Source organism: Taeniopygia guttata, chromosome 25 (genome assembly GCF_048771995.1).
Source record: "Taeniopygia guttata chromosome 25, bTaeGut7.mat, whole genome shotgun sequence".
NCBI lineage: Eukaryota > Metazoa > Chordata > Aves > Passeriformes > Estrildidae > Taeniopygia > Taeniopygia guttata.
The window spans coordinates 2,362,728-2,387,681 of NC_133050.1; the positions used below are offsets into that span (position 1 = coordinate 2,362,728).

General features: G+C 50.5%; 1 non-coding gene across 1 annotated transcript in view; it reads left to right on the forward strand.

Annotated features, from left to right (window-relative positions):
- LOC116807514 (nuclear pore membrane glycoprotein 210) overlaps window positions 1-12,464 on the forward strand; it is a 150,741-nt gene extending 138,277 nt beyond the window's left edge. The window contains exons 20-31 of the transcript XR_012051895.1: window positions 514-735; window positions 1,954-2,127; window positions 3,091-3,293; window positions 3,555-3,660; window positions 4,804-4,908; window positions 5,036-5,137; window positions 7,836-7,967; window positions 8,621-8,748; window positions 9,301-9,436; window positions 9,734-9,806; window positions 11,059-11,148; window positions 12,367-12,464. This is a non-coding gene — a transcript (nuclear pore membrane glycoprotein 210). The remainder of the gene's footprint in view (window positions 1-513; window positions 736-1,953; window positions 2,128-3,090; window positions 3,294-3,554; window positions 3,661-4,803; window positions 4,909-5,035; window positions 5,138-7,835; window positions 7,968-8,620; window positions 8,749-9,300; window positions 9,437-9,733; window positions 9,807-11,058; window positions 11,149-12,366) is intronic.
- Window positions 12,465-24,954: the final 12,490 nt, after the last annotated feature.

The window sequence follows — 24,954 nt, forward strand, 5'->3', positions numbered from 1 at the left end:
GCTGTGGTGGTGAACAGCACAGGCTGTCCCAGGGATGCACATCAGTGCAGAATTTGTTAGACAGGTTTGAAGTAAAACTTGTGTAGGAGAATAACTACACACACAGAATTGTTCTGGAGAGAGCACTGGCAAGTGAAAGTACAATTTGACGTAATTTCATCCATTTTAAATACTTCTTTAAAAGTATAGCAGAATACTATCTCTCAGTGCTCATAAAAATATATTAAGGATCTCCCTTTTGCTGTAATTCTTAATGAGAGAGATGTGATTAAAATGCAGCTAAAACTTGTCTTTGGATCCATTGCTTCCTTTGAATCTAATCCAGCTGGACAGAATCCTTGTGGATTTTGGTGCAGCTCTGTTTTTCACTAAGTGTGCTGACAAACCACTGCATGGGAGAAATCACAGTCTTATCCAAGTAGAGCTGTTCCATTCAGAAGGAGGTTTATTTTGCAGAGCACAACCAAACAGTGTACATAGATGATTAATTTTCAATTAATTAATTGATTACAGGCTATCGATCCACCATCAGTCGCTTTAGTGACTTTGGGTTCCTCTAAGGATATGTTGTTTGAAGGAGGACCGAGGCCATGGGTCCAAGAACCTTCCAAGTTCTTCAGGAACGTTGCTGCTGAGGATGCAGAAAGCATTGGCTCCTCTTTACTTGAACTTCCCACACCTCGAAACAGCAACTAGCACCGGGTTAGGGTGCTGTGCAGGAGCCTGGGAGAGCAGGTGAGTGCCAGAAGGGCTTGCTGTTGCCCTCCATCAGGTGCTGAGAACTGGCTCCAGACAGATTTATGGTGCCATATGCCTGTTATGTAGCTAGATGCTTTTATAATGAGCCAGTAAAGAATTTGGCTAAGTACCTTGTTTGTGCATTTTGATGCAGATTTTAGAGTGAGCATTTCACAACATTACATTAAAAGTGGTTTATGATGGGTTTTTTTCAGTATAAACCCAAGTTGTGGAAGCCTTATGTTGTGGGATGCATTGAACATCCTAATGAGTGCAGGTTCATTTTACATGAACAGGATCAGAGCAGAAGGTTACTGAGCAGGCTGACTCCTCTGTCTGACCTGCTCCTCTTAACTGTGTTACCTTCCAGTGTAATTCTGTTTATTCTAACAAATGGCAGCCCCAGGAATTGACTGCTCTACTCTCTGTGCAGCCTTGGTGAGCATGACTGTGCTCATTTTCCACTTGGTTTTGTTCTCTGCAACATACAGAAGTGATTTCTCCTGCTTTATTCACCCTCCTCAGCCCATGAAGCTTTTAGCTTCAGTATAGTATTCTTCTGCAATTCTGCAAGGCTTAAGCATTTTGGTTGGGCTGCCAAGTTCCACTGATTTCCTCAGTGGACACTTTGCAAAGTGGAGCTGTTCCTGTCAGTGCAGATTCCAAAGGAACAGGCCTTGGTGTTGATGTGCAGGTCTGTGCAAGGCTGGCTGTCCCCAGCACATCACACCTGCGTGGCTCTGCCCAGCACCAGTGCGTGCGGGGATGGGGCAGGTGACCAGAGCTGCCTCAGCCTTCTCTGGTTTTATATCCACTTCACTTTGCTGAAGGCTAAAAAAGGAATGTAAAATAAAAGATAAGATGTTTTTAAATACACTGAAGTGACTATAAATGTTGCCTTTGGGCTGGTCTGTTCTCACTCTGCAAGAACACCTGCTGTTTCCTTTCTCAGTTACATGAGATTTGTTGTTTGAATCAAATTTGATAGTCATGAACATGAACACCGAGGAAAGAGTTCCCAGGAACAGTACTTTCATAGCGATAAAGAATTGTTCTTGAGGTGTGCTCCCTCTTTTGCATCTTCCTGTGTCTTAATAGTGCTGTAAATCCCCAAGCACTGTATTTTTGCTTTTCATTCTGATATCACAGTGTAACTGAGACCTGTGGAAATACAGCATGCCTGAACTAAACTCTTTCCTCATTTGCTGCTTTCAGGTTATTACCTTAACAGTTGGGAGCAGCCCCACAGTCACCAGCCTTTTCCCAGTGGTTGAGCCCACTGCCGTGAAGCTCATCTGTGCTCTCCCTTCCCGGCTGGCTTTGATTCCTGTTTATGGCAGCCCTCAGCTTGCTCTCTCCTGCCCTTTGCTCCAGCAGAGCAAGCAACTGGTAAGCCTGGGAAGTGGCAGGAGAAGAAGGTGTTCTTACAGCTGAAAAATCAGTGTTTGGAGCTCCATGTGTGAAACATGGCAGCTGCTGCAAGAGGAGCAGTAACTGGTGCTGTGGCCACACTGTGCCCTTGGGGGCTCCTGCACAGAGCAGGCTGTGGGAGTCCTGCAGTAAATGGACAATAGATATGTGTAGATTATCAGGCATAAGGAACTTTGCTATTCTGTTTTTCTTGCTAACGGGTGTTGCCACATGTTGGCTGCTGAGTAAGCCATATTTTGTTGTGTTAATATTCCCCGGCAAATGTAAAAGTCATCCTCCTTCCCTAAAATGAATCATTTTAAAGAGCTTCTATGTAATAACAAGAGGAGATGGAGACTTCTGTGTATTGTTAGCCACCCCAGAGCTCACCTGCTTTTCTGTCTCCATTATGTGTCAGCTTACCTTGGTGCACTGCTGTTGCTAATGCATTTCACCAAAGCAACACCAGAATTTTGAGCTTTAACAAACAGCGCTGTTTGTCATCATTTATTTGAATTTTAAAAACAATTTCATTGAGCTGTGGTTCAATTCTGTTGTTGTTGGTTTGGGGATTTGTTTTTTTTTTAAGGTAATTCATTGGCTAAAAAAACCCCAAACCCATGCTCCAGTAAAACCCCCTTAGAGTTCAGAGATTCACAGAATGCTCTGAGTTGGAAGGGATCATAAGGATCATGGAGTCCAACTCTAAATGGCCCATACAGGACTTGAACCTACCTGGTGTAAGCAGCAGTATGCTCTGACCAGCTGAGATAATCTCAGGGCTGTTGGAGCACAGCTGAATGCCTTGCACTTGGCTCCTTTTAACAAACGTTCCTTATGCATTGATGTTGTACAAACCTCATGGAACTCAGCATATGTTTTCTTTAATGATTAAAAAATCCGGTTGTATCGGTTCAGTTCAAAATATTCCTTCTTTTTCAGGTTCCTGTTTCCAATTACCACAATCCAGTGCTGGATTTGGCTGCCTATGACCAGCAAGGCAGGAAATGTGATAACTTCAGCTCCCTTAGTATTGTGTGTGAATCCACAAATAAGGCCATTGCTCGTATTGAGACGGAGCTGCCAATGGAGCTGACTCTGAAGGAGGAGGGCAATGGTCAGAAGAAAATGGAGGGTATGAGTGGGCTGAAATGAGCATTTCTTTGTTTGACGGTCCAGATTAAATCTGTTTGGCAGTGTCTCATCTTGATTAAAGAAATTACTGTAATCTGCAGTCATACTTCAGTTTAACGTCAATGTGCACTTTTTAGTGTGTGCTATTAAAGAGAGGAGAAAAAAGGAACCAAGTCCAATGTCTAGAACCTGTCTTGAGAGAGAAAGTTCTTGTCTGATGCGAATGAGCCTAGAGGAGCTGAATATATTTCTCATCTTTGTTGCATTCTAAGCTTACAAACTGTGGTAGTTGAGCATGCGTTTGGAACTGCTGCCATCTCTGCCACTGCCACTGGATTCCAGCAGCCCCACCTGAAGGCAGCCAGAGCCCAAATACCGGTAACAGTACCTGGGGGGATTTGCCATTTCCCTGTGGTCAATGCCCAGTGGTCTGGTGGCTTTATTTCCTCCACACACAGTACTGTACAAATCAGGCAGCTCCCTGGTGCAGTCCGGTTCATTCTGCAGAGGTTTGATACTGGTTCATGGTTTTCCTGCTTTCCTCTGCACTAGGTGCTGCTATCCAAATCAAATTTGTCCAAGTCCTTGGGAGTTTTTTAACCATCTGAACAAGGGCATTGCAGAGAAGTGTTTCAGTTGGTTTTGTTTCAGTTTAGGGTTTTTTAATGAATTGGTGACTCTCTGCTGCTTGTCCTTCATTAAAGCAGCCATGTGCTTCATGCAGCTGTCACTGGGAAAGCAAATGGATTATTGCCCCTGCAGAGCTGGGTGGGAAAGTTCTGCATGAGCAAAGCAAAAGCTGACTGATTCCTCATATGGACCATGTGTTAGTCTGGGCTGCTCTGTTCTGCTTTCAAACCTGCCCATTCTCCTTTCTTGCAGCCAAAAACACAAACAAAAACCTAGTAGATGGGATATTAAGATGTCTTGACTGTTGTTCCATGTTTAAGTGGAACACCCTATTATGTCATTAGGGAAAGATCACATCCTTTCCACATCAAGGAAATAATTCTACTAATGAGGTGAAATGGGTACAGAGTACTGACTTCCTCTAGAAATCTTTTTCCTTTTCTGAGCTAATGTTGCTATGAGTGAGTGATTAAAGCTGCATTTAGTCCCGTATTCATGTACTTACACTTAAGGAAGAATTTCTTTTGGTGGCCTGCTAAGAAGCATGAAAAGATGAGTTAGAACTAGAACACTTTGTGCATTTTCCTTATCATTCTGTATGACTTGGGCCCGTGGCTCAGAGTTAATATCCTGTCTGTGCTTGTCAGACATCATTCACTGATTCTGCAGTGCTGGGCCCTTGTCCTCTGCCTTGGCCAGGGGTGCAGAACAGAGCAGCCCTGAGGATGCCCTTCCCTGTGCTGACTGACTGAGGCCTCTGGATCTTGTGGGCATCTCATCCCTCAGCCTGTGCTCTGAGCTTTGGTTGCCTGCTTTAAACATCCTCCCTGCACACACAGGACTCTGGCAGTGTTGTGCCTCTTTCTGTAACTGCTAACATTGTTCTTGCAGCACGAGGCTGTGCTCCCAGGGCCTGCCACCATTGAAGTGATGCTTGTGGAAGATGTGAAAGTGAGCCCCACTGGGCTCTCCATCTACAACCACCCTGACATCCAGGTGAGGAGTTACTCTGCTGCTTTCCAGCTGCAGGGAGGAAAACATCACACATTACAGGGGGTGTGTGAGGAGACAGCTTTACTGGAAAGATACAATCTTAATTCAGGATGCTTTTCTGGTTTTGCAGGCAGAACTTCTCCTCCAACAAAGTTCTGGATATTTTTTCATTAATACCAGTGTGCCAAATATTGTAAGAGTGACACATGAAGAGACTCAAGGCATTGCTTTGGTGAGTGCAGTATTTTGTGGTTTTACACCTTTTTGCCAACCAGGTTATTGTTCTGCAGCTTCAGCACTCCTGGGCATTTTGTAGCAGGTGTGAATAGAGAGGCAGTAGCTGCATTTTGGATGTGTTTGCCTGTCACGGTTGTGCTTCAGGCAGGGGATCTTTGCACTGGCACTTTCTGCTCTAGTCTCAGGTACAGGAAATTGTTTCTTTACAGCTTTGATGCACTTGTGTTCCCTGTATAAGGTAAAAGCCAGTTCCAAGTACTTCACCCATTACAACTTTGTAGTAAAATGTTCCTGATTTCACAAACACACCACAAAGAGTAACATGACAGAATTATTCAGAAGCTACCCATAAGATTAATTGGTTTCCAAAGTAATACTGGAGTATTTGCTGTGGGCCAGTAGTTCTGAAGGTTTCAAATTCTTCTATCCTACAGTGTTGTTTCAGGGTATTTTAAAATCACAGTATTGCATCCTGGTTTTGTGAATGAATATTTATTAAAGAGTTTATTCTGATCTCCATATGAAGTTTCTAATGCACTTTTCCACTAGAAGATGCCAATAAAGTGCAAGTGTGCTTGACTTCATCAGGCCTGGGATATGAAATGCATTCTGCAGTGAACACCAATAAAACTCTGTGTTTGCATTGCTGCTTTCATTAGGAAAGAACTTGAAACAAAACAAGTTGCTCTAAAGAGTGGTTTTTATAAATGTATCAATTACAGGTTTGTCTTTTAAAAAGTAATGCTGATAAAGTTGTGAAATAATGATAACTAAGGTGGAAATTAGAATATCAAAAGAATTGATGGAACATCTTAATTGTCTCTAACTGATTTAAGTGTGAGGTGGGAATATTTTTTCCAACTAGGCACAGGGGTGAGAAAAAAAGTAGAAGAGATGAGGAGTTTTTTGTACATAGTATACTGTTCAAACTCTTAATAGTTTTTTAGTCCGGTCTCCCTGATGGGTTTAACTGATGTCCATGAGACAGGTTCAGTGGTCTTGTCTGGAATTCAGGAGTGGAGCAGTGACAGCAAGACAGGCTTTGTGAAGTGTAGGAAGAGATTTAACTGCCTGTCAGATTAAAGGAGAGAGAAGTCCACATTAAACACATTTTTTAAAAAATGCAACCCCACACACATTTGGCAGGTTTGTTAGCCCTGTGTGCTGTGCTTGGGTTCCATCCCAGTACAAGCCCTGGGTTTTTCCATGGAAGCAGCAGAATGGCCTGGGAAATCAGCAGGCTCTGTAAGGCTGCTGCCATGGCAGGTACCAGCGCAGCCAAGTTGACAGAGGATAAGTTGGCAGTAAACTCTTGTGAGAAACTAAATTCAACTTATCTGGAGCAGTGATTCTCAGACTCTTCAGTGGGACTGCCAAGGAGGAATTCTGTAGCTCTCCCTCTGGTTTTGACACAGCAGCTTCTCTGGGCATGGGTGGGTGGTAGCAGGGGAAGAGTGAAGAGTGGCCACCAGTGCAATATCCCTGGATACTGGGAGCCACTGGGCACATAATGGGAGAGGAGAACAGCAGAGTTTGCTGAGACAGGAAGAGTTTTAAAAGTTGCAGTAGCCCTGCTTGCCTTTTTCCCTGTTTGCTTTCTCTGGTCTCCCAGCCCAGCTGAGCTCCATTCCAGCTCCCTCCCTGTGCCACTTCCCCTGCCCTGCTGCCCAGCCCTTGTGTTAGCCACCCTCTCTGGGAACTGCTGCTGTTCTGGAAGCTGACCTTTATTAAAACTTCACATCCCTTTCTATTTTGAGGCAGAAACAGGAGTAGTGCCCTCACAGAACAAAATGTCAGCTTTCCCCACTGCTCTGCTGCTGGCTCCTGTGGTGCTGCTGGGCAGAGCTGAGAGTTCACTGAGCTCCCGTGCACTGGGGGGCCTGTCCATCTCCCCTTGTTCAGAGTCCAGAGCACACAGCAGGACACCCGACTTCACTGCTCCCTGGCCAAAGGGAGCAGAACAGCTGGGATTGTCCTGAGGTCTGTGACAAGGTCAGGGAGTTGCAGGAGAACTGCAGAGCTGATGTGAGGAGCAAGGTGTGGCTGCATGGCCTTGGCAGAGGGGACTTTGGGATGGGTGCTTAGTTCTGAGGGCTTGTGTTTGGGACCAGAGGTCTCTCTCTTCATTGTTTTATTCTCTTTATCTGTTAAGTGTAACATTCTCTTTCTTTAAAATAAATGTAATAATAGTTTTATTAAAGAAACACCTGATCTGTCAATTGTCCTCTTACTTGCCAGGATCTACTACCAGGTTTTGGCTGCTCAGATGAGAAGCAGTGACAGTAGAGTACAAACCTTACAGGAAGCAATACCAGTGCTTTACAGGCATAATTTTTGTTCTCACTATTTTTTTTTTCCTTATCACTTTGGTTTTCACTCTAAGAAAATTTTGTTGCTCTAAAGGATTTGTGTGTTTTTTCTCCTGAGGCAGGAGGGTAACAGGATGCCAGACTGTTCCAGATGAAGAGCTGGTAATTCACTTGGTGCCTGGGGGCTGTTTGCACTAGCTCAGTAGCTTAATACTTTTTACATACATTTTAGAGCTTGATTTTTATTTCGGTGGAAGGATTCTCCTTGTGTAAGCTTGGAGATTTCTGCATCCAACTGCTTCTGCCCTGAAAGTGATACAAATTTTATCCTGTGAACAAGAGACAAAAGAAGTGCTATAAGGCAGTTTTCTTTTGGCATTGCAGGTGCAGCCTCTGCTCCCAGGATCAGTGACTGTAATGATTCAAGATCTGTGTCTGGCTTTCCCTGCCCCAGCTGAAGCTGAAATTCATGTGTCTGATATCCAGGAATTCACGTATAAGTTGTTGGCAAGGTCAGTGCCTTGGAAGCAGCATTAGGAGCTGATCCAGCCTGCCCTGACTCCTGTGCTGCTGGTCCTGAGCACAGAGATCACACATGGACAAGATGCTACAACAGAGAACACCTCCCTGTGTCTCTGTTTCTCCCTCCCAAATTTATCCCTTCAGGTTATAAGGGTCTCAGGGTATCAGGTATCTGTTCGTGTTCTGTGTGGCAGCAATCTCAGCTTTTGCATTTACATAGTAATATTAATCCCTAATTTATATGGACATGCTCATTTACATTTCCTCCTGTTTAAAGTGCATGTGAGCAATTCTTTTAGGAGTAGGTTTTGCCCCAGGGTCATTTTCCATATGTCAGGCTTTAAAACTGAACAGAAGAAAGTCCAGCTCATTGCTCTTGCCAGCTTGGGTGCACCTTAAACAAAAGAAGTGTTGATATTTCTGGATGTTTTAATTATGCCCTTGCCAGCTGAAGGACCTGAGTTCATTCATTTCATCTGACACTAACTCCAGCTGGCAGGGATTAGTGTTTAAAATCAGTGCTAGTCTAACCTTGGGGCTCTAACTCCACTAGCCTACTACAAGTATAATACAAAATCAAGTGAAAATTTTTATGCGAATAAATAAGAGTGGTGTGAATGCAAAATGACTGGATATATCTGTTTCAGGTGGAGATTGGAAAAACAGTTAAAGCTTATGTCAGAGTTCTGGATGACTCAAAGAAACCTTTTCTGGCAAAATACTTCCCTGTCATGGATCTCAGTCGCAAAGCAGCATCTCAGTTTGTCTCACTTGTGTAAGTTAATGGACTTTTGAAATTAATCTGTGAATAAGAATTGGCAAAAAATGAATAAAGATATTAGGTTAAAGGCATGGTAATACACAACGGCTGAGAGTCTTTTTATTTTCTTTTTGTGAAGCCTCAATTAGCTGTTAAAAGGTAAAATATTATTTGTGAGGGAAGTTTCCTGAGCTAACAGCCTGAATGTTGCTGGCTGATGAAGGAGACTGCATTCCTCCAGTGTGATGACTGATGAAGCTTTGTGCATCTTGGAAGCAGTGACTTGGCAGAGAGTGTCAGGTGAAGAGTGCTGTGTGAAGGCACATCTGATGTTATCAAACTCACTGTGTCTGTTGCTTGTTTCATTTTCACTTCAAGTATTTAATGTTTCAATAAAGCACAGTTTGCAAAGAGCAATCATGTGTAAAAATGTGATAATTTCCTCAACTTTGCTTCAGACTGTCACTTAGCCTTGTGGTAAAACTGCTGGTCACTAAATGAGTCCTTTGCTTTGCTATTTGTAATTTACACAGTAATTTACTATCTCTTTAATGGATTTCTTTGCAGCCCCCTGAGGGAGGCTCCGGATGAGCACACTGCTGCTTTCCTGGTGTGTGGGATGAGCATTGGGCAGACGAATCTGATGGCAACTGTGGCTGACAGAAGAGGACAGAGACTCAACTCTGCTCCACAGCAGATTGAAGTAAATAATTTCAGATAAGATACAGGCATAAAGAAAGTCTGTGCTACAATGGAACAGGAATACATACATTATGGTTACAGTATAGTAATCAATTTGCCATAAAATTCATTCTGTCTGGAAGCTGACCTAATGCCAGTCAGATTTCAGTGTTGTTTAACTCAGATGAGTTAAATTTCGTCATGCTCAATTTACTGTGATTAAGCAACTAAAGAATCAGTTGTACACTTGTACTGTTTTGTGGTGTCATTTATCTGATTGAAGGATCCTGAACACGGGTATTCATATTTCTGTTTTTAGGTCTTTACCCCATTTAGACTACTGCCAAGGAAAGTGACCCTAATTATTTGGGCCATAATTCAGATGAGGCATCGTCTTACATATTTTCTTTACTTTGTAATTTCTGTTGTAAAATGAATCTTCATAACTGGATTTTCAGCAGGAAATACTCAACTTGACATTTATCTGCATTCACACTGAATGGACTGACAGGCTTGTTGGAGAGGGGCTTTGGGCAAGGGTCTGGAGTGACAGGACACCAGGAGTGGTTTCAACCCAACGCAGGGCAGGGCCACATGGGATATTGGGCAGGAATTGTTCCCTGTGAGCGGGGGCAGGCCCTGGCAGAGGATGCCCAGAGCAGCTGTGGACGGGTCTGAGATCCTCTGCAATTTCCCAGTCTCTGAGCAGATCAGGAGGTGCAGCTGTTTTCACAAGGGAGTGCTCTGGCCCAGCCCCAATAGCCTGGGCATTCTCCTCATCTTTACCTGTGAGTTTCACAAGCATTGCCTCCTGAAGATGCCACCTGTCCAATGGGGAATGTTTCCATCTGATCCAGCTGTTCCTCTTCCTTTTTCAAGTAATTGACCAAACGCCTGTGCAGAAAGAGGCACTTCCTGGAGGAGGCAGTGGGTCAGTGCCAGCCTCTGCTGCAGGAAGGAAGGCGATGCCAGGCACGGACACAGGCATGGGCACAGGAGGTGATTGCTGTGCCGGGCTCAGCCCTCGGCGGGGCTGTGTGGCAGCAGCTCTTCCCCCAGGCCCTGCCCTTGCACGGCCCGGCAGCAGCCAAAGCTGGAGGTGCCTGGGCTTCCAGGCCTCTGGAGCTCGTTCACAGCCCCGGGGAATCGGGACTCGTGCACCAACAATGTCCCTCCCTCTGCAGCTGCTCCCGCAGCCGGCCCTGAGTGCCCAGAGGCCCCAGGCACAGGAGCAGCCCCGAGCGGGAGCCCTGCTGTGAGCCCAGGGCCAGAGCCAGCCCTGGCACACAATGGAAACCTTCTCATCTTGGTTTGCTTCTAGATGGGGATGCCCCAAAGGCTTCTCCATTAGCCTGGCGGTATGACGCTTTGAAGCCCTCTGGGCATCCTGCAGGTATGTTCTCAGTGTCTCATAATCATTGACCATCTGGAAGGAACCAGGTGACAGAAGCTCCTGTGCCTGTTCAGTTACAGGCGTTTCTGCAGAGAGGATCTCTCCAGCTCCTGGGCTGGATGATGCACACCAACCCAGCTCCCATCACAGGGGTGAGTAGTGTGTCCCTGCTGAACCCACAGGCTGAGCAATGGTTTTGTGGGGTCCATTCCTGGGAAATGGAACAGCTTTCTGTTAAGATCCTCCAATAGGAAACACCAACCAGATGGTAGACAAGAAATCCCAGAAACCATTTGAAGTCATGTGGAAAATGCTGAAGGAAATGGAACAGGCAGGACAAGGTGGGTGCATTTCCCTCAGCCTTCCCCTGGGACTCAGCAGTTGGGGGCTTTCCCTGCACATCTGGACAGGCCCTGCCCGGCACAGCGGGAAGGGATCCATGGCAGCCTCGCTGCCCCGCTGCTGCTCTCCTGGCCTGCAGGGCTGTTTCCCAGCCTGGGCTGGCTGCAGCTTCTCCCCAGCTTCTGCAGGAAGGCATTTGGCACCAGCTGACACGGACCCCAAACTGCACCATGGGCCATGCACACCCTGAAATCCCCTGAAGTTTCCCTGTCTCTGAGCACATCAGGAGGCACAGCTGTTTGCAAGGGAGCGCTACTCACTCGGGCATGCTCTGGCCCAGTCCCAACAGCTTGTGCCTTTTCCTGATCCATATCAATGACTTTGACAAGCATTGCCTCCTGAAGATGCGCCCTCCCCTAAGGGATACAGCCTCACCTGCTCCAGCTGTGCCTTTCCCTTTCTTCCAAAGTAGATGGAGAAGCTGTGCTGAAGGCAGTGTTTCCCAGAGGAAGCAGAGATTCTGTGCCAGCCTCTGCTGCTGGAAGGGAGGCGATGCCAGGCACAGTCACAGGAGGTAATTGCTGTGCCTCTGGGCCTGAGCCCTGCTGAGCCTTGAGCTGCCCTCTCTGCTGCTTGGCAGCGTGGGCACAGCCCGGACAAGGCTGGCACAGCCCAGAGGAATTATTATGCCCGGGGCACTCCGGTACTGAGCAGTCCTGCTGGGGTCCCTCTGTGGGAGACACGTCCCGAGCTCTGGAAGTGACTGCACGGGGTGCCCATGGTGGGGAAAGGGCAGAGGGGGAGAGCAAGGCTCCAGAGTGTCCTGAGAGGGCCTGGCTATGTGCCATTGGGCTGAGGGATTTGTCCCAGCAGTAAGAGGGCAGGAGGGACAGGGGGAGGCAGGGATACCTGTGGAACTGCCTGCTGCAGTTTTCCCCTGGGCTTTAGGGAGGGTTTCCTCTGTGGGAAGAAGAGAACCCCCAGGGCCCCAGGCTGCTCCAGCTGCCCATCCATGGATGTTGCCAGGGCCTGCAAAGAGCATGGACAGTGACCAGGAGCAAGCCCTGAGCTCCCCAGGCCCTGTGCTCCTTTGGCCTTTTCCATTCACATCTGGATCCCAAGGCCTTACCCAACCCCCTTGCAAGTACTCAGATCCTAAAGGCAGAAGGGGACCACAGCACACCAAGGAAATGGTTCTGATCTGTGCTCACTTCTAGATTTGGATGGCAACTTGGATTATTATGAAGCCGTGGTGGAAAATGGCTTGAAGTTCTTGGAGGATGTTGGAGGCAAGTTTTCAATATGCCTTTCCTGAGACAAAAATCAGAGTCAGTGTGACAAGAGCTCACCCATCTTCCACTTCCCTTAACATCATCCCAGGGTTGAAGGAATCTGGAAGCCTCGCCCTGCTCCCTTTCTGGAGCCCTGAGTGATCCCACAGGATCACTGTCAGTGGGAGGAAGGAGCATTTAGCTGTCAGTTTTATTCCTGTGTGCAATGCCAGAGTGTCCTTCCGTGTGCTCTGTGCAGCCCCGGAGAAGAGCAGAGAGGGAAGGGGCCGAACCCAGGGCTGTGTCCTGGGGCTGAGCCTTGGGTGCAGCCTGAGGATCTCCTACATTGTCACAGGAGCTGTTCTGTCCTGCCTTTCTTTGCAGATAACCCTGCTGGTGAAAGTGATCTGGCTTCCCAACCCACGTTCAGGATGGAGGCTCTGGGAGATGCTGAGGGTAGGTCAAGGCCTTTCCCCCTGCGAGAGCTGCCAGCTCAGAGCCCAAAGCTCGGCCAGGGGGGCATCGCTGCAGGTGCCAGGACAGAACCATGCACGGGTGTGCCCTCGCCCTGGGTCATCCCCTTATGACTTCTGCCCAGGCTTGGCAGGTGCTTGAAGGAGGGAGGGCCATGGCCCAGTCCCAAAACCCAGATGTTTTTCTGGTCCTTAACCATGATTTGAATAGCATTGCCTCCTGAAGATGCCACCTCCCTCAATGGCGGATGGTTCCATCTGATCCAGCTGTCTCTTTTCCTTTCTCAAGAAATGGACCAAACATCTCTGCAGAAGGAGGCACATCCCGGAGGAAGCAGTGGCTCAGTGCCAACCTCTGCTGCAGGAAGGAAGGCGATGCCAGGCACGGCCACAGGCACAGGAGGTGATTGCTGTGCCGGGCTCAGCCCTCAGCGGGGCTGTGTGGCAGCAGCTCTTCCCCCAGGCCCTGCCCTTGCACGGCCCAGCAGCAGCCAAAGCTGGAGGTGCCTCGGCTTCCAGGCCTCTGGAGCTCGTTCACAGCCCCGGGGAATCGGGACTCGTGCACCAACAATGTCCCTCCCTCTGCAGCTGCTCCCGCAGCCGGCCCTGAGTGCCCAGAGGCCCCAGGCACAGGAGCAGCCCCGAGCGGGAGCCCTGCTGTGAGCCCAGGGCCAGAGCCAGCCCTGGCTCCCGACTGGGCCGGGGCTGCACTGGGTCCTGACAGGGCCTGGCTCTGTCCCCTGGGGCTGGGGGAGCTGTCGCGGGGCAGGGAGGGCCAGGGCTGGCAGGGGCTGCTCAGGGACGGGTTTGGTCCCTGTCCCTCCAAGCAGAGACGGCCCAAGCAGCTGTGCTGGCCCCGGGCTCTCCTGCCGGCCTGCTGGGCTTTGTTGGGTGGCACAGCCTGTGCCAAGGGGTGGCAAGGTGCCTGCAGGCCCCAGCTCTGGGGCAAACAGAGAACGTCCTGGCCGCATCCACCGTGCTGCCAGCTCAGCAGTGCAGCACAGCGCGGGCTCACGCTCCCCATTGCTCCCACAGATGCTGCCGGCCCCACAACACCTGTTCCCGATGCCCAGAACAGCCTCAGAAGTGGTTGCTATTGGGAAACACACTGTTTGATACAGTTAATTGCAGGTCTGCTTTTTTTGGAGCTTTCCTTCATGTTCACCTGTGTTGGAATCTGGTGTTACTGCAAGAGAAAACGGTGAGTGTTTTCATCATCTTTCCCTCAAACAGTTTATTTTAAAAGTCTAATGTAGATGGGAAACATTTCCAGTCAGGCTGCAGTGGAGCTGTGGCCAGTCCATGGCTGTCCAAAGAACTCGGCTGAAGGTTCTGCTGTGCCCAGTGCTTTCCTTGGCCCCTTCATTGCTGGGCCTTGTCCTGGGGCCCCGCTGGGGCTGCAGCCAGTGCTGGCTCCCACTGAGGCTGCCTGGCCACGAGCAGCCCCAGGGGCACAGGACAGAGGCACAGCAAGGTGGGGAGGAGAAAGAGCGGGGACGAGATCGCCCCTGAAAGGCAGAGGCGCTCTGGGGCCCGCTCCTGGCCAGGGAGCCTGCCCAGAGCCGTCCCCTGCTCGCCGGGGCCTTGAGGGGCAGCTGTCCAGCTGGGCCAAGGTGTGCCAGCCGCTCCAGCCGTGCTGGGGAGCCCTGCCAGCTCTGGGCCCTGCTGTGCAGGAGGCTCCCTGTGTGCCACTGGCAGCTGGGGCCTCAGCCACTCCTCTCTCCACAGCAGCGCCTCTGCAGCTTCACAAGACCAGATGACTTCAGCCATGCAGATCTGTTCCTGTCATCAGCCTTCCCCAAGCCAGTTTCCAACATGCCTTCCGCAGCTGCATTACCCACTTACTGCTGGGGACATGCTGCCACCACCCATAACAGAACCCTCTGTCCCCAAAGGTGCTGGCCCTGGTGTCCAGCCAGGACAGGAGGTGCAGCCCTCCTGCCAGGGTAGGGCCTGACTCCAGCAGCATCTTTGGGCTTCAGCTCTGGTCCCTGGGTGCTCCCACCAGCACTGGCAGAGCTGCTTGTCTGGGCACAGCCAGTGCTGGGCAGGCAGCAGCTGGGCTTCGGGCACCTGAGACCAGCAGCTACTGTGTTTAGTTTTCATTTTGCAGGATTTAGGAATATTTTTCATAGAAAATTCTCCAAATATTTAGTCCCTTTTCCCACAACAGTTCTATATTTTTCAAAGTAGTTTTAGTATTCAGAAAAACTTAGAATATTTTCACACTTTTAGAATAAAAATATAAAATGCATTGAATTGCTAGTCTATGCTCTACTAAAAACTAAGTCACTCTATGACTCACAGCCTGCTTCAGAGGCTCTTTTCCCACAGGAGACTTGTGCCTAATCACAACAACTAACCTAAAACCTTTTCCCTGATGTTTTCTGGGATTCCTGACAAGCTCACCTCTCAGTCTTCAGAGGCAAACCTTGAGCACAGCAGGAATCTTTTCAAGTCACCATCTTTCTTTGCTTCTGCACAAAGTGCCTCAGTCATAGAGCAGGGGCTTTGCTCAGCTTCCTGCCGCCCTGCTCCCCCCAAGGCTGTCCTGAGCCCTCTGCTGCAGCTGCTGTGCTGCCATGGAGCTGCTGTAAAACACAACAGCTCTGCCACACGCGCTCAGCAGGACTGGAGAAGCTTTCTGGCCTTGCTTACATTAGGCTGGTGGCTTCTCTAAACACAAGTTGAGCTTTTGAACGCTATGTCTCACCTGGCACAGGAACTGATGCTGCCTTTCTCATGGAGGCTAAACTCCCATGGGCTTTAAAAGTTTTCTGGCCAGCATAAGGCCTGGAAAACCATTTAATGCAGCAATTTAGTATTGAAAATGGCCCAGTCTATGTATCAAAGTAGCTTGTTTAAATGCTGGAGCCCACCAGAGCATCCCTCCAGGGCATATCTTTCTCTCCCCCACCTCTGCCTCCATGACTGCCAAACTGCACCTTTGAGAGTTCTCTTCTCCAGAAGCTGAATGGCACCTTTTTATTTGGGGGAGGAAAAAAAAAAAGGAAATGTTCTATGCTACTATCATCATCATCACAATAATGAGCTGCAAATTAGTTAATGACATCAACAACTCAGACTGTGGACTTAGTTCTCAGAGTGCAGCACTGGCTTTACTATCCCTTGAAACTGCAGATGTGCTACAGTCTTTAAAATCCGTTTTCATGCTTACCTAATTTGGAGTCAAGCACAGCTCTGTGAGAGCTTTAGGGGTTGGGCCTACCCTGGCACTCTCGAGGTGTCTGGAGTGACCTGCCCAAGCCATCTGCCACCTGAAGAGCAAAGCAGGGTATGGAAAAGCACAGGCTGCAGAACAGCTCGAACTGCAGGGAGCCCATTCCTGTCAGGAGTAACACGACCATCCCACCTTAGCACTGGGTTTTGTGAGAAACAACTGCACACTTTAAAAGTTTTAAAACGTTTATTAGACATTTACAAAAACATAAGAGAAGGACTCATAAGGAAGAACAGGCCTGGGAAGACCCCCTGCCCCATGGCTGCTACCTGCCAGGTGGCTGCCTCATCTTCAAGATTGATGCTTCGCCTTTTACATTCCTGGAGGGTGCATCAGCCACCCCTGGGCCCTCCCAAAGTCTGTCAGTCAACCCTTCTTTGCCGTTTATTGGTGGAATTTATTTCTTGTAGCTGTGTTTGAAGGTCAGGTGTTGTCACGCCGCGTCCCCCCAGCAACAAGCTTTTCCATTCCTACTCTCCCATGCAAGGGGTATATGTCGATACCTATTGTGGTGGACCCCCACTGCAGGGAATGACGTGCATTGACTCCATGTTTGCAGAAGGCTGAACAAAAGCTTTATTAAGCTGTCCTATATTACACTATACTAAAAACTATATTACTGCTATACTGAAGAGAAACCCGTGACCCTTAGAGACAGTCCAACACTGTCTAGAGTGGCTCCAGTTGGTCAAATGAAATCAAAACACCATCACCAGAGTCCAATGAAGAAATCCCTCTTTGGTAAACAATCTCCATAACACATTCCACATGTGCCAAACATCAGATGCAGCAAATGGAGATAATTGTTTTTCTTCTTTCTCTGAGCTTTCTCACAGCCTTCCCCAGGATGTTCCTGGGAAAGCCTGTGTCTCTCACTGTTCAAAGGATATGTGAATACCACACACGCCTTCTTTCTACCTGTCTAGACAGCCCAGGCTGTCTGGTGGGAACAATAGGGAGTGGGGGGTGAGATGTATGATTATAATTTACTCCAATGAAATATTGTTGTATTGAATCAAGGCAAATATGATTTGGCATGTATAATATTTAGTTTTTACACAATACACATACCAGCACTGTAAGCTGCCCCCCCCCCCACACACACACACACACATATTTGTTTACACCAGAGCCAGGTTTTTTTTGGACAATGCCTCATTTACAATTAATACATGTGGCTAGTCTGGAGATGGGCTGTCCCAAAAGGAGATACTGGAACACCTGGGAGCTGATCATCCCGGTAGCGACTCAAGATTGGGATCGCTGGAGTCCTCCGGGCTGATGCATCTGAATGCCACGGTTCCCATAACCTCATCAGGAAAAATTGTCCACACCTGGACCTGGATTGTTCAACCCCAGCTCAGAGAAAAGAACTTTATGAATATGTGGGACTCTGAATAGAGAGAAAAGGCAGGTGACTGAAATCCTGGCCTCGGGCAGAAAATTTCCTATAAGAACTGCAGGGTCCGGGAGGGTGGTGTGTGTGTCCAGGGGAACCTCTGCCAAGAGGCTCCTTCCTGTCACGCACCCAGTGCCGAACCTGGGCTCAGCGCTGTCCTTTTCCTTTTGGCCTGCTCAGAGAGAATTCAATCCTGAATAACTTTTTATTGTTTCATTTTAAATTTGGCTGGACTAATTTTCATTTATAAAAGGGGGAAGGGGACTGTGGGGAGAACGGAGAACATCTAAACAACAAATCACAATAACATAACTCTACATCAATAAAGCTTCTCTTAAGATACACACAATATTCATCCCTTAATTGCAAGAGCCAATCATCTCATATTCTACCTATTACAGTTTGGATGGAAACCAGAAGTAATACCTTGCAAAAGGAAAAGAGGGTACAAAGGTCCCTGCAGTCCCCTGGCCTGGTACCTCAGCCAGTGGGGAAAGGAAGAGGGCAGCATGTGGCCAGGAGTTTAAATAGAGGCTGTGTCCTCCAAAACTTTGAGAGAGAAAAGCCCAGCAGCAGATGTCCCCATGGACTCTCTCCCTTTATTCAAACAAAGCTGCAGGGCTCCTCTGGCTCCTTTATGGACACTGGCTTTTCACAGCCTGGTTTGTATGCACACCTGTTTCCTTGTATCAGAATATCACCAGCCTGCAGTGACTCCCTGCCACTCTGGTCTGCAGGAGAAATGGAGCTGATTTCCATTAAGGCCCTCCCAGAGGGAAGGAAGAACAGACCCAGAGGAGACAAGCAACCCCTGCAGACATCCAAACTTCTGCACCAGATGCCGAGTGAGTCGCAGAGGGGGCGTAGTGGGTGCATTTCCCTCAGCCTTCTCCTGAGACTCAGCAGCCGGGGGCTTGCACTGCACATGTGTGTTGGATAATCTACCAAGTTTAATTTTTTTTCATTTCTCTAGTCAGGCTTGGTTTGCCTTTGCCTTGGGGAAAGGAATTCTAATGGGTTTTTTAAGGGATGTTACACCACTCAAGGGAAATGAGCTTAACATCTCAATAAACTGGGAATAACCCAAAAGGTACCCAAAAACCATAATGACCATGGAGAAAAATCTACGATCATCATCCGCAAACATCAAGGAATGTCAACCCCGGACACTGCCCCCTGGCATAGTTGGAGACACCTGGACTGGAAAAGCCTGAGAAGGAAATCAAGGAGTATGGCTGTCATGGTTTGACACTGGCACACAATGCCAGTGCCCCCATGAAAATGCAACCTCTCAATTGAATGCTGCGAAATGCAATCGAGAACAGAGCAAAGCAGGCCCAAGCTTAATAACAAGGAAAAAAACTTTATTAAGCTACTACTACTATACTACTATAAAAGAAAAAAAAAGATAAAAACACCACACAAAATTCAAAATGAAAACCTTCCAAAGTATTCCTCCTCTCACCACCCAACCCCAACAAACCACAGTGAGACACAACCTGGACTCCAATCAGGTGTCCACCCTCCAGACAATCGATACTCAGTTCATCAAGGAAGAGAGGAGCCCCTCCTGTGCCACAGACCCGCCCAGGAAACACAGCTGCCACATCCTGTGCTTCCATGTCACACATAGCACCACCCAGAGAAAGAGTTTGCCATGGTGGCCCTCTCCTTTCCATGCACAGTGCTCTCACCACCAATGCATGGATGGACAGACTGCTTTTAGGATTTTTCCTTTCAAGGATGCCCTGCCAAGAGGGGAAAAAACAACAGTTCAGTTTTTTATTTTTGGGACCACAATTCCCCCAGTTTCCCCCTGGGGCTGAGGGTCCAAGAACAGAGATCTTCTCTTCTTCTCTGAAGACAGGGGACACCACCACAAACTTCCCTAACTTTTCTTTGTTTGTTCAACTTCTGTCTTTTCCCAGCTGAAGCATGGTCTCTTTGGCTCACCAGCATCCTCCTAAAATACAGTCTCTCTTGGAGGAGAAGATCAGTTCAGTCTGTGGCTACCAAGAAAAAGTCCAGCAAAAAGCCACTCCATCATCTCCTCCCACCTAAAATTTCTCCTTCCAACATCCCAGGGTCCAAGCTGTCTCTCTTCCTCTCTTTCAAACCGAGGAGGAGAAAAATTTCACAAAGCTTTCATTTCTCAGGAAGGGTTAAAAGTCCCGACTCCCAGAGACGGCTCGCTGCCCAGGCTCCCGCTCCCACAGGCAGCTGGACACCTTGCGGCCCCCCCCAGCTCTTCTTCCCCGCGGTGAACTGCTGGCAAAACCACCGCTGTCTCTTTCTCTCTCTCTTGAGAAAGAGAGACTCTGGGGGGAAACGGAGACATCCCAGATTTTCTCCACCCTTCCATCTGCAGGGGGTTCCCAGGCCCCTCCACCCTTTGGCCTACCTCAGTCAGGCCAGGGGCCTTCCCCTCCCCCGCCCAGCCACGGATGGGCAGGGGAGAGTCCTGCACTGCACGCTGACCGGAACCAAAGAGAGCGGGTTCTCCTGGGAATTCTGCTTTTAACCCCTCTGTGCTCTCAGAGGCGTGTCCACCTTCAATTGGTCATATCCAAATTGACCTCTTTCTTTTGAGAAAATTCATTTTCCGTGTCAAACCACGACAGCAGAGTACCAGGAGACTGTGAAGAGAGCACCAGGACTCAATGTCACTGGAGCCCCAGGCACACCTGATGCTGGCCACAGCTGTGCCTGCTGCAAGCTCCCATAGCTGCTGCCTTCCCCCTCCCTGTTGACAGCTCTGTCCCTCCAGCCCTCAGACACTGCCCACCACCTTCTTTTTCCCCCCATCTCATCCCTTCCCCTTCCCTTCCATTAATAAACAGTTTGGTTTCTACCCCTTACCCTCATCTCTGTGGAGCTGAAGCGGCCCAAATCCCGGGCCCTGGGACACACAGGTCCCTGCTGCTGTTCTCTTCCACGCCGTGTTCTGTGCACACACACACAGAACAAGGGCAGATCGGGCTGGAGAGGTGCCTGTGCTGAAGGTGCAGTTCCACAACCCTGTGGAGTTGCAGATCTTGCTGTGCAGCCTGGAGCCCCTGGAATTTGGAAGAGCCAAGCTGAGTATGCTCTGAAGGCAGCTGTGAGGGATTCCATGGCAAGCTTTCACGGAGGGCAAAGGAGCTTGGAATGCTGGAAGTTTTCAGGAATAACTTCCTGAAGGCTCAGCAGTGTCCATCCCTGCACAGGATCAGGGAGAGGGCAGAACCAGCGACCATCCAGGCTTAGCAGGGAGCTTTGGGTGTGCCTGAGGGCAAAGGAAGCAGCAGCGCGGTGCCCGAGACTGGGACGCACGACCCTGCCAGTGCCCGGAGCGCTGTCAGGCAGTGCTGGGATCCCGGCTGTGGTTCTGGTGCCCACAAGTGAGGAATTGCAGCCCCAGGCTCAGAGCCAGTCAGAAAGCCAAGCAAGTGAGAGCAGAGGGAGGGCACCCTTCCAGTCTCTCTTGGGCATGGCCGCAAAACAGGCCCTGCTGCTTCTTCCTCTGCCTGTGTTTGGGCTGTGCTGGTGGCAGAGGCAGCCAGGCTGTGCTCTGCCTTCCAGAGCCTGTTGGGAGCGGGCATGAAAAGCGCTGTGTGCACAGCAGAGAGGCCTGGAAGGTGCTGGCAAGAGCGTCCTGCGGGAGCAGGGCTCTGGGCTCTGGCTGGGAACAGCCTGGTCTTGGTGCCGTGGGCGCAGGCAGGAGTTGAGGCAGGTGAAGAGGCACTGAGCAGCTTGTGTTTGTAGAGGGCCTGGGGCTGCACGTCTGAGCCTCCACCTGGAAAGGCACTTGGGGGAATAGGAGCTGGAGCTGGAGTGCCTGTCCTGAAAGGACATGAAGTCCTTCAGCCTTGCCAGCGTTTCCTAAGGGTGTGTTGGTGTTGAGCAGAAAAGCTGCACATTTGGGGAAATGCCTTTGGAGGACAGGGGCTTGCTTCTCAAGGAAAGTGCTTCCCAGGGAGCTCCCAGTGAGGCAGGTGCAAGTGTCCCCCTTTGGCTCTCTGTGCTCCTTTCAGTCCTTGAGGCCCACTGCACTTGGCAGAGGGACAGGGGAAGGGAGAAGGCTGTGAAGAGCAGGTTTGGCATCCACCTGGACCTGCAGAGACCAACCCAAGCACCTGCAGCAGCGTGTGTTACCCCCCCTTTGGACAGAGGGGTGAGCAGAACCATCTCTGTCCATCTGTGAGCCCCACAGCTCTCTGTGGGAGCTGTGAATTAAAAGGCCATTACACACTCACTTTTCACATCTTCCCGTCTGCTGTGTTGCATCTCTTGGCAAGATGCATTTGCCTCCTGCTTGCTGGGAGCTGCTGTGGCCCAGGGCCAGCACAGACTGGGCTGGGTGGGCCAGGCAGCGTGGTGGAGAGTCTTGGCTGATCTTGGTGTGTGCCTGGCCTCAGAAAAGGCTTGGAAGATTTGCCTGCCGAGGTGTCCTGCTCCTTGGCTCTCCCTGTGCATCTTGGAGAGCACAAGGTAGGCATTTCTGGCAGCTGGGCATCAGCAGGCCTTCAAATGGGGGCGTGTTGTGGAGCGAGCGCAGCTGAGATACCCTGAGAGGAGCCCAGGGCTCCTTGCTCCTCTCTGCTGGCCCGTGAGTGTCTGTCTGCTTTCGGGATGGCCCTGGCTGTGTCACGGGTGCTGCGTGGACACGAGACAGCCGCTCCTGTCCCGCTGGGTCCCAGCAGCGCCTGGCAGCCATCCTGCATCCACGTCAGGATGCTGGCCAAGAGAGGCCCTGGAAGCTGAGGCAGCTGATTTTAAGCTTCTGCAGGTGCCAACAGGTCAAGGCCAACAGTGTTCCCTCAGGATACAGCATTCCTGAGGGGCTTCCCCAGAGCTGCCTGATGCCACCCACTCCTTGTGGCACCAGTTGCTTTCCTGTGGAAGGTTCTACCTTCCCCAAGAGCACAGAAGGAGCTGGAGAAAGACCTGGCCAGGCTGCTCTTGATCCTTTACCAGCAGCCCTGGGTGAGCAGAGTAGTCCCAGCTGAGCGCAGATGTGCCAATGGAAGAGCCGTGCATGGGAAGGCTCGGTGGGAAGGATGATCCAGGATCCATAGGCCTGGCAGCCTGAGCTTGCTGCCGGGGAAGGCCTTGGAGCAGATCCTCCTGAGTGCCATCCCACAGCACGTGCAGGGAACCAGGGGGTCTGCTGGAGGGAGGGAAACTCTGCAGAGGGACAGGGACAGCTGAGGGTCCTGGCAGGAAGTTGAGGGCTTCTTTGTGGTCTTTGCAGGGTGTTGGTGTTGGACATGCGCTGGGGAAGGAGTTGTCTGGGAGGTGAGAGGTCTGGGCTGGAATTTGAGTCTGTTTTAAGGCAGCATCCTTCGTTTGGCACAGCCTTGCTCATGGGTCTCAGAAAGAATATCCGTGACTGTTTGTGTTCATGGTCCTGATTGTGCTGCAGAGAACAAGAGGGGAGAGCTGTACTTTATTGGCCACTTAGATCTCTATACCGGGGCAGGGTTAACCATTTTGCCATCTACTCATTGTTGCCAGCAGTTGCTCCAGGTGCTCCTGCCAACAGCCCCTGCAGGCAGGAGCACAGCCCCCAGTGCAGGTGGGTTTGGCTCCCTCTGGCACAGAAGCCCCCCAGGGGCACAGGTCTCTGGGGCAGGAGACGGGCACCAGCCCTGCCAGGGCTCGGGGCTGGCAGGTCTGCCTGGGTGGGGACTCTGCCACAGCTGCTGGTGTCAGCGCTCCCCGGGCCCCAGGGCTCAGAGCAGCATTCGTGCCCTGGCCCACAGTTCCTTGTGTGTGCCACACCCGCGGGTTTAGGGTGGCCACGGGCTGGGATGCGTCCCGAGGAGGCTGTGGCAGCTTCCATGGAAGGTTCTGTGCCCTTCCCAGCGCAGCTGTGTCGGCAACCCTGGGAGCTCCTTCTGCTGCCCGGAGCCCGCAGAGCCGGGCAGTGTTTGCTGATGGTCTGAGCCGTTCCTAAAGATCCTGTCGGGCTGTCTGACACACTTGGGGCCAGGGATTCCTTCCAACCTGGGCCACTTTGGCTGGGCAGGGGGTGGCCCCAGGGCAGGTGGCAGTGTGTGCAAGGCCCCTTTGTGACATGGTGCAGCATGGTTACTATGGCATAGAACGGGACAGGATGGCCTTTGTGACACGTGCTGACATAGGAGCTGGCACTAACCAGAGCACGCCACTCTGCTCAGAGCAGGCGACCGGACAGGACGGGACAGAGCGGTGCCGTGAGGAGCCCCCGCACAGCGCGCTCATTCGTGCCTGACCCGGAGCTTTTCTGAGGCATTATTCCTACAGGTGACCTCGTGGCAAGACCACAGGACTTGGCAGCCCGTGGCCTTCCCGAGGCTTCTCTTTTGTAGGTGCCCTTGAGGACTTGTTGACTTGGAGCTTTCCCAAGCCATCTCTCTTTCAGGTGCCCTCGATACCAGACTCTGGCATGGCGGGCAGATTTCTCGGCTTGTTCAGAGTGTTCAGGGGAAAAAAAAAGAAAAGCCCTGAAGCTGCTCCACCACAACAGCGTGAAAACCTGGAGCAGTTCCAGCCACCGGAGGACGGTGAGTGGCAGAGCTGGGCCACAGGACTGATGCCTGCAGCCAGCTTGGCCCCATCCCGTCCCTTCCTGTCCCATCCCATCCCATCCCATCCCATCCCATCCCATCCCATCCCATCCCATCCCATCCCATCCCATCCCATCCCATCCCATCCCATCCCATCCCATCCCATCCCATCCCCTGGGGATGTGCCCATGGACAGGAGGGAAGAGGGCCTGGGCAGACACCCCGCAGTGGCCGTGCTCCATCCCCTGGGGCATCCCGGGGCGGTCCCTGCCTGGGGAGCCCAGGGCTGGGCTGTGTTCTCCGGCCTCTCCCGCAGCCCCTCAGCCCTGGCTGCGCTCGCTCTTTGCCAGATGCAGCCCTGGACCGCACACAAGAGAAGAAACCTGCCCGTGGCCGTTTCCGCAAAACCCTGAAGGTGCCTGCAGCCATCCCCACCTGGGCTGGGCCTGCTGTCACTGCTCAGCCCAGCAGCACGCCTGGAGCACTCCATGGAACATCCCTGGCTTTCATTTCCTTTGTTCTCCTACAGACGTTCTGGAAGTTCCCGTGCATTCGACGTAGAAAGACCGGCAGCGCAGCAGCTGAGGGCCCGGCCGAGCCTGGCTCGGGGCTGACCGAGCTCCAGGCTGAGCCTGATGTCAGCCCAGATTTGCCTGAGCGCTCAGAGAACTCTGACACCTCAGTGACTGAAACTCGGACAAAGATTCTTCTCACATCAATGACTGAGGATGTGGACATCACAAACGCCAAAACCAGAGACACTCAGGGCATCGCAAATACTGACACCATGCCCTCTCCAACTCTGAGTCAGGAACTCATATTCGACTATTTCAAGGACCCTTGTGTTCCTTCTCAGCAGCAGGTAAGCAGCCTGGGGCCAGGCCTGGAGGC